We start from the raw sequence: 15,903 nt of genomic DNA, 5'->3' as shown, positions 1-15,903 counted from the left end.
TCTCTCAAATAAATAAATAAAATCTTTACCAAAAAAAGAGAGAAATATTAAAGGGGATTCTTTGAGGGAAGAGAGAGCCCCAAAGTAACAAAAACCAGAAAGGAACAGACATAATATACAGACACAGTAAGTTTTCAGGCAATACAATGGCACTAAATTCATATCTTTCAATAATTACTCTGAATGTAAATGGACTAAACACTCCAAAAGACACAGGGTATCAGACTGGATAAAAAAACAAGACCCATTGATATGCTGTCTACAAGAGACTCATTTTAGGCCAAAAGACACCTCCAGATTGAAAGTGAGGGGGCGGAGAACCATTTATCATGCTAATGGACATCAAAAGAAAGCTGGGGTGGCAATCCTTACATCAGACAAATTAGATTTTAAACCAGAGACTGTAATAAGAGATGAAGAAGGACACTATATCATAATAAAAGTGTCTATCCAATAAGAAGATCTAACAATTATAAATATTTGTGCCCTTAACTTGGGAGCAGCCAATTATATAAACCAATTAATAACAAAATTAAGGAAACACATTGATAATAATACAATAATATCAGGGGACTTTAACACCCCACTCACAGCAATGGACAGATCACCTAAGCAGAAGATCAACAAGGAAACAAGGGCTTTGAATGACACACTGGACCATACGGACTTTACAGATATATTCAGAGCATTTCATCCTGAAGCCATAGAATGCACATTCTTCTCGAGTGTACGTGGAATATTCTCCAGAATAGATCACATACTGGGTCACAAATCAGGTCTCAACTGGTACTAAAAGATTGGGATTATTTCTGCATATTTTCAGACCACAATGCTTTAAAACTGGAACTCAATCACAAGAGAAAATTTGGAAGGAATACAAATACATGGAGGCTAAAGAGCATCCTACTAAAGAATGAATGTGTCAACCAGGAAATTAAAGAAGAATTTTTAAAAAACTCATGGAAACAAATGAAAATGAAAACACAACTCCTCAGAACCTTTGGGATGCAGCAAAGGCAGTCCTAAGAGGGAATTATATAGCAATAAAAACCTTACTCAAGAAACAAGAAAAGTCCCCAAAATACAATCTAACCTTACACCCAAAGGAGCTGGAGAAAGAACAGCAAATAAAGCCTAAATCCAGCATGAGAAGAGAAATAATAAAGATTAGAGCAGAAATCAATGAAATAGAAACCAAAAGAACAGTAGAACAGATCAATGAAACTAGGAGCTGCTTCTTTGAAAGAATTAATAAGATCAATAAACCCCTAACCAGACTTATCAAAAAGAAAAGAGAAAGGACCCAAATAAACAAAATCACAAATGAAAGAGGAGAGATCACAACCAACACCGAAGAAATACAAACAATTATAAGAACATATTATGAGCAACTATATTGCCAACAAATTAGGCAATCTGGAGGAAATGGATGCATTCCTAGGAACATATAAACTATCAAAACTGAAATAGGAAGAAAGAGAAAACCTGAACAGACCCATAACCGGCAAAGAAATTGAAGCAGTAATTAAAAATCTCCCAACAAACAAGAGTCCAGGACCAGATGGCCTCCCAGAGGAATTCTACCAACTATATAAAGAAGAATTAATACCTATTCTTCCAAAGCTGTTTCAAAAAACAGAAATGGAAGGAAAACTTCCAAACTCATTTTATGAGGCCAGCATTATCTTGATCCCCAAACCAAAGACCCCACCAAGAAGGAGAATTACAGACCAACATCCATGATGAACATGGATACAAAAATTCTCACCAAGATACTAGAGGGAACATACCTTAATATCATAAAACATGATATATCACATCAACAGGAGAAAGGATAAAAACCAGATGATCATTTCAATAGATGCAGAAAAAGCATTTGACAAGGTACAACATCCATTCATGATAAAAACCCTCAACAAAGCAGGTTTAGAGGGAACATACCTCAACATAATAAAGGCATATATGAAAAACCCACAGCTAATATCCCATCCTCAATGAGGGAAAATCTGACAGCTTTTCCTCTACGGTCAAGAGCAAGACAGGGATGTCCACTTTCACCACTTTTATTCAGCATAGTACTGGAAGTCCTAGCCTCAGCAATCAGACAATGAAAAGAAATAAAACGCATCCAAATTGGCAAGGAAGAAGTAAAACTTCTACTATTTGCAGATGACATGATATATATATATATATATATATATATATATATATATATATATATATAAAACCTGAAAGACTCCACCAAAAACTGCTAGAACTAATAAATGAGTTCGATAAAGTTGCAGCCTACAAAATCAATATACAGAGAAGTCCATTGTATTTCTATAAAATAATAATGAAGTAGCAGAAAGAGAAATTAAGAAAACAACCCTATTTACAATTGCACCCAAAATAATGAAATATCTAGGAGTGAACTTAACCAAGGAGGTGAAAGACCTATACTCTGAAAACTATAAAACACTGATGAAAGAAATTGAAGATGACACAAATGGAAAGATATTCCATGCTCATGAGTTAGAAGAACAAATGTTGATAAAATGTCCATACTACCCAAAGCAATCTACAGATTGAATGCAATCCCTCTCAAAATACCAACAGCATTTTCCACCAAACTAGAACAAACAATCCTAAAATTTGTATGGAACCGCAAAGACCCTGAATGGACAAAGTGATCTTGAAAAAGAAGAACAAAACTGGAGGTATCACAATCCCAGATTTCAAGATCCACTACAAAACTACAGTAATCAAAACAGTATGGTACTGGCACAAAAATAGAAACATATATCAATGGAACAGGATAGAGAGCCCAGAAACAAACCCATGATTTACTTATATAGTCAATTAATAGTCTATAAAGGAGGCAAGAATATGCAATGGGAGAAAGATAGTCTCTTCAACAAATGGTGCTGGGAAAACTGGACAGCTACATGGAAAAGAATGAAACTGGACCACTTTCTTACACCACACACAAAAATAAATACAAAATGGATTAAAGACCTAACTGTGAGACCTCAAACCATGAAAATCCTAGAAGAGAGCATAGGCAGTAATGTCCCTGACATTGGCTGTCACATTTTTCTACATATGTCTCTTGAGGCAAGGGAAACAAAAGCAAAAATAAACTACTGGAACTACACGAAAATAAAAAGCTTCTGTACAGCAAAGGAAACAATCAACAAAGCTAAAAGACAATCTACTTAATGGAAGAAGATATTTGCAAATGACATATCCAGAAAAGGGCCAGTATCCAAAATATATAAAGAACAATTCAACACCAAAACTCACAAATAATTCAATTAAAAATGGGTAAAAGACATACGGATGGCCAACAGACACAGGAAAAGATGCTCAACATCACTAATCACAGGGAAATGTAAATCAAAAGCACAATGAGATATCACCTCACACCTGTCAGAATGGCTAAAATCAACAACACAAGAAACAACAGGTGTTGGCAAGAATGTGGAGCAAAAGGAACCCCGTGCACTGTTGGTGGGAATGCAAACTGGTGCAGCCACTGTGGAAGACAGTATGGAGGGTCCTCAAAAGATTAAAAATAGAACTATCCTATGATTCAGTAATTCCACTACTGGAGGTGTACCCAAAGAATACAGAAACACTAATTCGAAAAGATATATGCACCCCTATGTTTACAGTAGCATTATTTACAATAGCCAAATTATGGAAGTAGCCCAAGTGTCTAATAACAGATCAATGGATAAAGAAGATGTGGTATATATATACAATGGATATTAGTCAGCCATAAAAAAATGAATGAAATCTTGCCATGTGCAACAACATGGATGGAGCTAGAGAGTATTACCCCGAGTGAAATACGTCAGTCAGAGAAAGGCAAATACTATACGATTTCACTCTCATGTGGCATTGAAGAAACAAAACAAATGAACAACAAAAAAGAGACAAACCCAAAAACAGACTCTTAACTGTAGAGAACAAGTGATGGTTACCAGAGGGGAGATGGGTGGGGGGGGATGGGTGAAACAGGTGATGGGGGTTAGAGGACACTTATCATGATGAGCACTGAGTAATGTATAGGATTGTTGAATCGCTCTATTGTACACCTGAAAACTCTATTCCAGTATGTTAACCATACTAGAATTAAAATTTAAAAATTAATTAATTAGTTAAAATTAATTAACTAACTTTTTAAAAAGAACTACTTTTCTGAGGGGATAAATCAGCCCAGGAACTTAGGAACAGGATAAGACATTAAGCCAAACCTCATTATTAACCCCAGGAACAATACCCAGAGTGTGGCAAGCACCATGATTTCAAAGCTAGGCTTGTGGGTGGAAGGTCACAGTAGACTGATACAGGATATTTCTAAGGTTGGTTCTTGCCTCCCTTCATGTTTATGTCCACTTTCATTGATTCTGAGAGCTTCACAGCACCATTCCAATATATTCCTTTTCTGCTAAGGTTAGCCAGAATTAGTGTCTGTTGTTTGTAACCAAGAACACTGACTGCTGTACTACAGTGACATCTTTTTGTTTGTCATTATATTAAGACAAATTAAAACTTTATTGTAGTTCATTTTTTAAGTCTATCCAATTGGCATGAACTAAAGAAAGATAATACTCATTGTCGAAAAGGATGTGAAGAGTAGGTTCTGATGGGTTTTAACCGAGAACACTGTTTAAAGATTGAAAGTTTGGAGAGGATTCTGGAAGATGATGTTGGTGACATGGCTTTTCCCCCGTTTTTTCTTTAAAAAATTTTTTTTTAAGATTTTATTTTTTTTAAGTAATCTCTACACCCACTGTGGGGCTGGAATCACAACCCTGAGATCAAGAGTCCCATGCTCCGCTGACTGAGCCAGCCAGGTGTCCCCCATTTATTAAATTATTATAAAAAACACATCAAATTCTAAGCATTTTAAGTTTGCAGTATTAAGTACAGTCACATTGTGGTGCACCATCATCCATCTCCAGAATTCTTTTCATCCTGCAAAACTGAACCTCTATGCCCACCAGACAGTAACTCCCCATCCTCCCCTCCCCCAAACCCTAGCAACCACCCTTATACTTTCTGTCTCTATGATATTAACTACTCTGGGTACTTAATATAAGTGAAATCATATATTTGTCTTTTTTTCCTGACTGGTTTATTTCACCTAACATAATGGGGGACAGGCTTCTTAATCTCTCTGTATCCCCAGTTAAAAACAGAACTGGGGTCAAACCCAAAAACACAAGGACAATATTTGTAACAATACTAGGTGCCATGAACTGTTTGTCCACCAAATTTTTTTTTTTTTAAAGATTTTATTTATTTATTTGACAGAGAGAAACAGCGAGAGCAGGAACATAAGCAGGGGGAGTGGGAGAGGGAGAAGCAGGCTTCCCGCCGAGCAGGGAGCCCGATGTGGGGCTCGATCCCAGGATCCTGGAATCATGACCTGAGCTGAAGGCAGACGCCTAACGACTGAGCCACCCAGGCGCCCTTGTCCACCAAATTTATACGTTGAACCCTAAACTTCAATATGACATTATCTGGAGATAGAGCTTTTAGGAAGTAATTAAGGTTCAATGAAGTCATGAGTCCCTAATACAATAGGATGGGTGGCTTTATAAGAGGGAGAGATCTCTCTCTCTCTCTCTCCATGAACACAGACCAATGAAAGGCCATCTACAAACCAGAAAATGAGTCCTCGCTAGAAACCAAATCCTGTTCGACTTTAATCTTGGACTTTCCAGGTTCCAGAACTGTGAGAGATACATTTCTATTGTCTGTGGTATTTTTTTATGGCAGCGTTACCAGAATTATATACGAGGTGATGGTATTTCCATGAACTCCAAAATACAAGTTGGTGAGGACAAAATATTGGTAACCACAGACTTGCAGGGTATTAGCATCTGTGCAGAAAGAAGCAGAAAGAAGTAAGGAGGCATCTCACAGATTTGAGAATAGGAATTCATGTAAATAGTCAACAGATATTCACTGAAAAGCCTAATCATTTTGAACAGCAGCTGAAACAGGGAGGGTTTTTTGCCCATTCCAACAGTGGCTAAAGGCAAGGGATCCGCTTTAGGTCTAAATAGACTGGAGCAGTCTCGTCAGTACGGCCACAAAAACTGACCTGTCAGGGCTTCCTTCCAAGTAGGCCCTCACACGTGGGAAGGAGAAGGCAGTGCGGATGACACGCAAATTCCGAGAAGCGGGCACGCAAGGGTGAGGCATGGAGGGCTTTTCAAAAACCACAGAAACCAACTCCGCCTCATTTATAGGCCAGGTGGAGCCCGTGAAAGCTCCTGAGCTGGACAGCAGAGGGAAGAGGTATCTACCTGCGGAAGATAAAGGAACGGAAAAGACAAGCTGTCCACGGGTCCTGCTCCTGTTCCCCTCGCTGTCCATCAGGGCCACGTGGTCTAGAGAAAAGCCACAGGAGCTTGAGCCCTGTCCTTCCCCCTGGATGGCTTCATGACCCTGGAATGACACTCGTCTCCCAGGCTCACTGTGAGGAGCAAAGGAAACAGAGTGCAGCAGACAGCTCGTGCACGGAGACGTGCAAGCAAACGCCCCACGGCCGAGAGAGGGGCCCTCTCCCTCCCCTGCGCCCCGGCGCTGCGGTTCCCGGCTGGGGGCGGACTTGGAGCGACTTAGCCGGGGCTCCGGCCCCCGCCGCTCGCTCACCGCGGCGTTACAGCCCGCTCCGGCGTGCCAGAGCGCACACTCACACGCTCACCCAGACCCACACGCTCCCCGCGGGGACAGCCCGGGACCCGCAGTGGCGCGCACGTACTCCCTCCCGGGCCCGCACACTCCGCACCCGCGCGGCGCGGCGTCCGATCCCGCGCCGCACCGGCCGCGCGGCGCCGACTACCTTTCCAGACAGCGGAGATGCGGGGTCCGTTCTTCGGGTGGCCTTGGGTGGCGGCGGCCGTCCACAGCAGCCGCAGCCGCAGCGGGAGCCGGGACCGAGCCAGCGGGCCGGGGGGCAAGGAGCAGAGTCTAGCGAGGCACATCTGAGCAGAGGTGGTGGCGTCCCGAGGACCCGGAGCAACAGTAGCCAGCCGCCCAGCCGGCGAGGTCTCCGCGCGGGGAGGGGGCGTCAAACGCCGACCTCACCCGGTCCCTCGCAGCCTTTACCTCCCGGAGTAAGCAATGCCAACCGCCCCGGGGAACCTTCGCCGCCCGCCCTCCGGGGAGGTGACCAAGGGGAGAACCCAGGCCACCGGGGACAAGACAGACTTGGGGACTTCTGTGATCGGTGGCAGGCCTTGTCCCCTCTCTGAGCCTCAGATCCACTCCGCTCCACCCCATGAAAGGGTTGGCCTAGAAGTGGGCGAGTCTTAATAAGCTAGCAGACAAGTCTAGCACCAGGCAGTCTCACTAATGGCCAGCTAAGTGGTTTGGATCCTGAAAGTTGTGTTTCTCAGAGGACAGGCTGGCTTGAGTGGACATCACTTCCTCCGAGCCTATCAGCAGGAGAAAGATGCCTTCCCTTCAGGAGGCGGGCAGAGGGCAGGGGTCAGCACCGCATCATTGCTCTGCTGGGAGAACACAGAATTTTTTTTTAAAGATTTTATTTATTTGAGAGAGCGAGCGAGCACACAAACGGGGAAAGGCCGAGGGAGAGGGAGAAGCAGACTCCCCACTGATCAGAGTCCGATGCGATGCGGGGGTGGGGGACTCAATGCCAGGCCCCAGGGAACATGACCTGAGCCCAAGGCAGATGCTTAACTCACAGCAACCCAGGCGCCCTAACACAGAATTTTCATCTTGGCCTGACTCCCTCCCCTCTCCCTTCTCCTCCCGTCCCCAATCAACAGCCTTCTGGACTGCCTCCCCCAAGCCAGCTGGTGTTTGCTCAGAAAATCCAAACTCATTTCCATGTCAGTGGAGGGGGGTATAATTAAGAAGGCCCCTTTTATTTTGTTGAGGTAGTTTACTTCTATTGCTAGTTTGTTAAGTGTCTTTATCTTAGAAGAGTATCAAATTTTGTCAGTGCTTTTTCTATATTAAAATGCTCATGTGGTTTTTCCCCAATTCCTTTTGTTGCTGTGGTATAAATTACATTAATAAATTTTTGTATGTTGAACTATCTTTGCATTGCAGAATAAATCCCCCCTTGGTCATGGTGTATAATCCTTTTAATATGCTACTGAATTATTTGCTAGTATCTTGTTGAGGATTTTTGCATCACTGCTCAAAAGGGTGTATTGGTCTGTAGTTTTCTTGTAGTGTCTTTGGTTTTGATAACAGTATAATATTGCCCTTGTGAACTGAGTTAGGAAGTGTTCCCTCCTCTTCAGTTTTTTGGAAAAGTCTGAGAAGGATTGGTATTAGTTCTTTAAATGTTTGGTAGAATCACCAATGAAGCCATTAAATTCAGGGCTTTTCTTTGTTGGTTTGTTAAAAAAAGTGTGTTACTCAAAACTTCTCATCACCATCTAGTTGTCAGATGTTGGGAGATTTGTGATTACTGATTCAGTCTCCTTACTAGTTATAGTTCTTTTCAGATCTATTTCTTCATGATTTAGTCTTGGTAGGTTTTGTGTTTCTAGGAATTTGTCCTTTTCATCAATGTTATTCAATCTGTTAGCATACAATGTTCACAGTACTCTCTTACAGTCTTTTTATTTCTGTAGAATCAGTGGTAATGTACCCACTTTCATTTCTGATTTGAGTAATTTGTCTTCTCTTTTTTTTCAGTCCATCTAGCTAAAGGTTTGCCAATTTTGTTGATTTTTTCAAAGAACCACTGGTTCCATTGATATTTTCTTCTGTATTTCATTTCTCTTTGCTCTAATCTTTATTATTTCCTCCCTTCTGCTAGCTTTGGGTTTAGGTTGTTCTTCTTTTTCTAGTTCCTTAAGTTGTAAAGTAGGTTGCTGATTTGAGACCTTTCTTGTTTTTTAACATAAGCATTCATAGCTATACATAATAAACAACAGAAAAGAAAGTCAAATCTCATACAAGATTATTATAAGTAAAGGAGAATAAGGAGCAGAATTATGAAAGCATACCAATGGGATATGAGCAAGAGACAGATATAAATGACAATCACCTATTTCAAAATGAACTAAAAGATTTTTTTTTAAAGTAGCCTCCATGCCAACATGGGGCTTGAACTCACAACCCTGAGATCAAGACCTGAACTGAAATCAAGAGTTGGTCACCCAACTGACTGAGCCACCCTGACACCCCAAAATGAACTAAAAGATCTTAAGAAAATGGTATATGATATGAAAGCACAACATTAGTTAGAACTAGGAAAGCTCAGAAATGAGGTGACAGAACTTAGGAAAGAACATTACAAGTAAAAGAAAAAAAAACAAAGTAAAATCTAAAAAGGAATGCAAGAAGGAATAAATACAACAGATAATGCTATAAGAGAAATATGAGGAAAGGAGGAACACCTTAAAAATAAAAAAAAAAGATATAAAAAGATTGGAGAAAAAGCAATAAATACTGAAGAGAGAACAAAGATCCAACATATGAATAACAAGAGTCTCCTTAAGAAGCATATCAGAGCAAGAGATCAGAACTATTCTAAAACTTATATTTCAAAAAGCTGTCTTGAAATAAAAAAAAAAAAGATACTACATTTTGAAAGATCTTACCACATGCCTGAGATGACTAACCTTGAACAAGTGACACCAAGACATAGTCTGGTAAAATTATAGGACCTTATAGAAAAAGAAAATTATTTTTAAAAAATTTTTATCTTATTTTTATTAGAGAGAGAGAGCCTGCATGCGTGTACATGATTTGGGGAAGGAGGGGCAGAGGGAGAGGAAGAGAGAGAGAATCTTAAGCGGCTCCACACTCAGTGCAGAGCTGAACGTGGGGCTCCATCTCACGACCCTGAGATCATGACCTGACCCAAAATCAAGTGTCGGGCTTAACTCACTGAACCACCCAGGTGTCCTGAAAAAGAAAAATATTTGACTAAACTAGGAGCAAGTAAAAAGAGCAAACAAGTTGTAAGGGAAAGAAAATTTGGTTTTCATCATAAGAAAATGAAATATCTCAAGGAAAGAAAATGTGAGCCAAGAATTTTATGTTTAGAAAGCTGACTTTCACATGTAAAGGCTATTAATATGAAAAAGCTCAGGGAATATAGTACCCCTTCCTGGGAAATCTAGGAGAGAATGAGTTGCAATTGTAAAAAACTAGTGGTGAGCATTAAACACAGAATTCTTTGGAAAATAAAAGTGTTAAAAGGAAGAAGGTAAAGTATTTAATGGTATAGGGTCAGATAATATGTAATATGTCTGTTGAAGTAGGAGTGGAAGGGGTAGAGTGAAAAGTATATGCAAAAAAATTTTAAACTTTTCTCTTTAATTTCAAAAGTTATTTATTTAACTTTTTATTTTATTTATTTGAGAGAGAGAGTGAGCAACTGAGAGAGAGAGAGAAAGAGCACGAGCAGGGGGAAAGGGAGAAGCAGACTCCTCACTAAGCAGGGAGCCCGATGCAGGGATGGATCCCAGGGCCCTGGGATCACGACTGGAGCAGAAGGCAGATGCTCAACTGATTAAGCCACCCAGGTGCCCCAAATTATTTTTTTTTTAAAGATTTTATTTATTTGACAGAGAGAGAGAGAGGGAGAGCACAAGCAGGGGGAGTGACAGACAGAGGGAGAGGGAGAAGTCTCTCTGCTGAGCAGGGAGACCAATGTGGGGCTCAATCCCAGGACCCTGGGATCATGACCTGAAGTGTTAACAGATGCTTAACTGACTGAGCCACCCAGGCACCCCTAAAAGTTATGTATTTTATTTAAGCAATCTCTACACCTAGTGTGGGAATCGAACTCATGAGTCAAGAGTCACAAGCTCTTCCAACTGAGCCAGCCAGGCACCCCTTAAATGTTTCTTAATAATTACATTGGTGATGATTGTATTGTTATTTTGGAGAGTGTTGTTTATGTAATGTGGGCTAAAGTAAATGAACAATTATGGATTACCCCCTATGCTCTTGAGAACTAGGATTCTCAGGGTGGAAGATAGGAAATAAACATGCAGTATAGAAAAGGTTACAAAAAAACCCTGCAGTCTTGAATTTTAAGTAGCAGTATAAACTTTTTTCTCTATGAATATAGATCTAGACATAAATTGGTATAGATCTAGATCTCTCTCTAGCTCTGACCAACAAAGCGGCTTAGAAATAATGATCAGTCTGGTAGCAATGAGCATCTCTAGTGCCGATTGTGGTCTTGAAATACAATTTCCCACTAAAAACCATTTGAACTTCTTTTGAAGGAATGGTTCTTTCTTGTGTCTGGGGCAGGAAATGTACAAGATGAGCCTGGAACTCTTGTCATGCCAGATAGTATGGAAACCAGCAAAAACTTCCAGGATTGTATGTTAAAAGGACTCAGCCTCAATTTCAACATGAACAAATACAGGTAAATATACTGTGGAAAATGGGAGCCATTTTGAAGAGCAGTAAAATTATAGAGGAGGAGAAGACTAGAACAAAGTGTGGTGTTGGATTAGAATTTGAAGTATTGGTGTTAAAACATACATAATTTATATTTACATATTTCCTATATGTATGAAATAGAAATATAGATGAATGGGTTTGTGTGTGTAAACATTCATACATTTCCTAAGTCTATCCACTTTGAGGGACTGGAAATAATGCCATCCCGGTGGCAATAAGCACACCTAGCATCCAGACTTGGATTCTAAATACCATTCTCTACTAAAATAAACTAAGGCTGTTTGGATTAATGACTAATGGGACAGCCTTTGTCAAAATTTCCCACATCACTTATGAAAACAGCAGTGAGGGGGCACCCGGGTAGTTTAGTTGGTTGAGTGTCCAACTCTTGATTTCGGCTCAAGTTATGATCTCATGGTCCTGGTATGGAGCCCCACTTTGGCTCCGTACTTAGTTGCTTGAGATTCTTTCCCTCTGCCTCTCCCTCTGCCCTTCCTCCCCACACCCCACCTTGTGCGCGCATCACTCTCTCTCTCTAATAAATAAACAAATCTTAAAAAAAGAAAGAAAACAGCAGTGAGGTGATCAGTCTCCATCTACCTGGGGCAGTTGAAATTTGAATTACATCTGTGGATTAACTATAGATGGTAGTACTGTATTAATATTAATTTCTTGATTCTGATAGGTTGTACTGTGGCTATGTAGGAGAGCATGTCTTTGTTTTTAGGAAACACACACTGAAATATTTAAGAGTAATGGGGCATCATATCTGCAACTTGCTTTCAAATGGCTTGGGGATGGGGTGGGAAAAGAATAATATATCTAGAGAGGGTGAGAAAGAATGAAAAGGTAAATGTTGTAAAATGTTAACAATTGGGGCTTTAGGTGAAGGTTAAAAGGGAGTTATTTTCTATTATTTTTGTAACTTTACTGTAAACTTCAAAATTATTTTAAAATAAAAATGGGGGGCGCCTGGATGGCTCAGTCGGTTGAGTGTCTAACTAGATTTTGGCTCAGGTCATGATCTCAGGGTCCTGGGATCCAGCCCTGCATCACCCTCCAAACTAACGGGGGGGATCTGCTTCTTTCTGTCTCCCTCTGCCACTCCTGCTCGCATTCTCTACCTCTACAAAGTAAATAAATCTTAAAAAAAAAAAAATGGAAAAGTCATGTTCTCAAACATGAGCATATGGGGAAATATTTAGCTTACTAAACATGTGCAGTATAATCTAAATCTTGTTGAATACATGCATTTATCTAATTCAATATAGTTATATTTTTAGAAGTATAAAAAAAGTTAACAATCATCATCTATTAGTGATAGATCCATCTTAAAACAAAACAAATTTGGAGGACGTATACTACCAGATATCAAGACCTATTCTGAAGCTACAGAAATCAAGTTGTATGGTATTGGCACAGGGATAGAAAAATATATCACTGAGATAGAATAATCAGAAATTGATACATACAAAACAGTCACCTTATTTATGACAAATTCAATGGGGACAGGATAAAAAAAAGGAGTGCTGGATCAATTGATACTCATACAGAAAATAAAAATCTTGATTCCTTATCTCACTTTGCACATAAAAACTAATTTGAAATTAATCATGACCTGAATGTGAAAGATAAAACTTACAGAAGGTAACAGGAAAATATCTTCAAAATTAGGGCAAAGATTTCTTAAATGGGACATATAGAACTTGGGGAGAGGAATTTCCACTGAACTGTTACAGAGAAACTGCATATTTTAGATGCACAGTTCGAATTGGATTGTTTGCACGAAGTTAGAATTAGCGCTAAGATGTTGAGGAGCTACTTCTAATTGGACTCTATTCGAGAATTAAGGACTAAGGAAAGAAAAAAAAACAAAAAAAAGTGAATATAAGAAGTAAATGAGGTTGATCATAGCAGCTGAAGGCTGATCTGGTGTGCACAAACGTAAAAGTGTAATTCCAGAACATCCAACCAACAAAATAAAATTTCATAAATTGGACTTCTAAGAAATTCTTTAAAAACACCATTAAGAGTGTAAAAAAGCAAGCCACTAATTGGGAGGATATTCACAATATACATTCTTGACAAGGACCCACGTTTGTGCAACTCCTAATTTCAGTGACCATACTTATTTCTAAAAGTTCTTTTTGGTTCTTCTCGAATATGCCTGTTCTTTTTTCATCATGTCTTACTCTTAAAGGCTTGATATCTTCTTTAATGTCTTTAATAATTTAAATTTGCTTTACCAAGAGCCCCAGGACTATTTTTTAAAATGTACATTTTATTGTGTATAAATTCTTTCTAAATAAAGTGGACTTAACAAAACTTGAGGTAATACTTAAGATAACACTTTGAACATCCTACCTGATTTTATTCTCATGTCTTTAGTTTTATATATTTTGTTCATATAGATCTGGGTTTTGTTGCTCTCTGTAAAAGAATAAATTAGATTTAAAAATTTTAATTGTAGACACTCAAATGACATGTTATTTGCCTTTTCCCCCCTTAAGTAGCAGACCTCAGCCAAATCAACCTAACTCACAAAAGCCACCCAGCTACACATTTTCTCCTGCCACCGAATCTTTAATCTTTTTTAAATTATTATATTATGTTAATCACCATTACATCATTAGTTTGTGATGTAGTGTTCCATGATTCATTGTTTGCATATAACACACAGTGCTCCATGCAGAACGTGCCCTCTTTAATACCCATCACCAGGCGAACACATCCCCCCACCCCCCTCTCCTCTAGAACCCTCAGTTTGTTTCTCAGAGTCCATAGTCTCTCATGGTTCGTCTCCCCCTCCGATTTCCCCCCCTTCTTCCCTTCCTGCTATCTTCTTCTTCTTCTTTTTTTTAACATATAATGTATTGTTTCAGAGGTACAGGTCTGTGATTCAACAGTCTTACACAATTCACAGTGCTCACCATAGCACACACCCTCCCCAATGTCTATCACCCAGCCACCCCATCCCTCCCACCCCCCCACCACTCCAGCAACCCTCAGTTTGTTTCCTGAGATTAAGAATTCCTCATATCAGTGAGGTCATATGATACATGTCTTTCTCTGATTGACTTACTTCACTCAGCATAATACTCTCCAGTTCCATCCACGTCGTTGCAAATGGCAAGATTTCATTCCTTTTGATGGCTGCATAATATTCCATTGTGTATATATACCACATCTTCTTTATCCATTCATCTGTCGATGGACATCTTGGCTCTTTCCATAGTTTGGCTATAAACATCGAGGTGCACGTACCCCTTCGGATCCCTACATTTGTATCTTTGGGGTAAATACCCAGTAGTGCAATTTAATAGTGCTTCAGTTTCTGCATCTATTCATTGGACATTATATACTACTGTTACTGTATGTTAAAATGCAGACCATAAGACCAATTTTGGATGTTTCTGGGAAAGTATGACCACAAACTTGCACAAAGTATAGAACTGGGGTTTCAAATTCTCAGGTAAGACTATTCTCTCACACATCAACTCCCCTTTTATGGTCCTGCCCAACCAAGCAGAGAAAATTTTTTCCTGTCTTCTTAGCGCTGATACATCATTTTTTGTTTTTTCAGGTTGCCCTTTGACATAGGGTGCAAATTTTTTAAAGGTTTCAATTTCATGCAATGGTGTCAGTTTCAGTCTCTGAGGGGCTCAGTGCTTTCGTCCTCCCAGACCATGCAGTCTGTTTGCTCTCCTCAGTCAGACTATCCTGCTCAGTGGCTGCCCCAATCCCTGGCCTACGTTGGGATGTTCTGGAATTACACTTTTACGTTTGTGCACACCAGATCAGCCCTCAGCTGCTATGATCAACCTCATTTACTTCTTATATTCACTTTTTTTTGTTTTTTTTTCTTTCCTTAGTCCTTAATTCTCGAATAGAGTCCAATTAGAAGTAGCTCCTCAACATCTTAGCGCTAATTCTAACTTCGTGCAAACAATCCAATTCGAACTGTGCATCTAAAATATGCAGTTTCTCTGTAACAGTTCAGTGGAAATTCCTCTCCCCAAGTTCTATGGATGACTGTTACATAAAACTCTCCACTGCGTGTTGAGGTATCACGATCTCGACTTAGTAACACCCCTCCATGGTTTAGAGGGAGTCATCCTTCCCTTCCCCGTTTGCCTCCACAGATAGGTTGGCGACGAGAGGCACAAGTAAGAGGCTCACTTCCCCCGGGGGCACGCCGTTTTCTAGGGGGAGGACGGCGACGTACCGCTCGGCGTGTCTGAAGAGGCTGCTCCGGAAAGCGCCCTCGGGCGTGAGGGTGGCCAGGGTCGCAGCGGGAGGGGATGCGGGCGGGCCTTCCCTCCCGCGGCGCTGTGACAGCCCGCCGTAGCCGACGGATTCTGCACGCTTCCCGGGATGGCGCCAGGCCCACCTCCTGCGAGTCGCGCCCTGGAAGGCAGACAGATAACCAGGCCCCTCGCCCGCGAAAACTGCATAGATACCCTCGCGCGGGAAATTTCGAGTGGCCTAGAA

General features: G+C 40.4%; 1 long non-coding RNA gene across 1 annotated transcript in view; it reads right to left on the bottom strand.

Annotated features, from left to right (window-relative positions):
- Window positions 1–15,898, bottom strand: part of LOC112833019 (uncharacterized) — a 35,106-nt gene extending 19,208 nt beyond the window's left edge. Inside the window, exons 1-2 of the long non-coding RNA XR_003210527.2 lie at window positions 14,495–15,898; window positions 13,777–13,842 (exon numbers count right to left, since the gene is read on the bottom strand). This is a non-coding gene — a long non-coding RNA (uncharacterized lncRNA). The remainder of the gene's footprint in view (window positions 1–13,776; window positions 13,843–14,494) is intronic.
- Between the last annotated feature and the right edge of the window lie 5 nt (window positions 15,899–15,903).

The sequence above is a fragment of the Callorhinus ursinus genome, unplaced genomic scaffold, assembly GCF_003265705.2.
Source record: "Callorhinus ursinus isolate GAN/ISIS: 27379988/994484 unplaced genomic scaffold, GSC_fseal_2.0 scaffold25, whole genome shotgun sequence".
In the NCBI taxonomy this organism is placed as follows: Eukaryota; Metazoa; Chordata; class Mammalia; order Carnivora; family Otariidae; genus Callorhinus; species Callorhinus ursinus.
The sequence above is the reverse complement of the archived record's forward strand: the minus strand, read 5'-3'. Positions and strand labels throughout refer to the sequence as shown.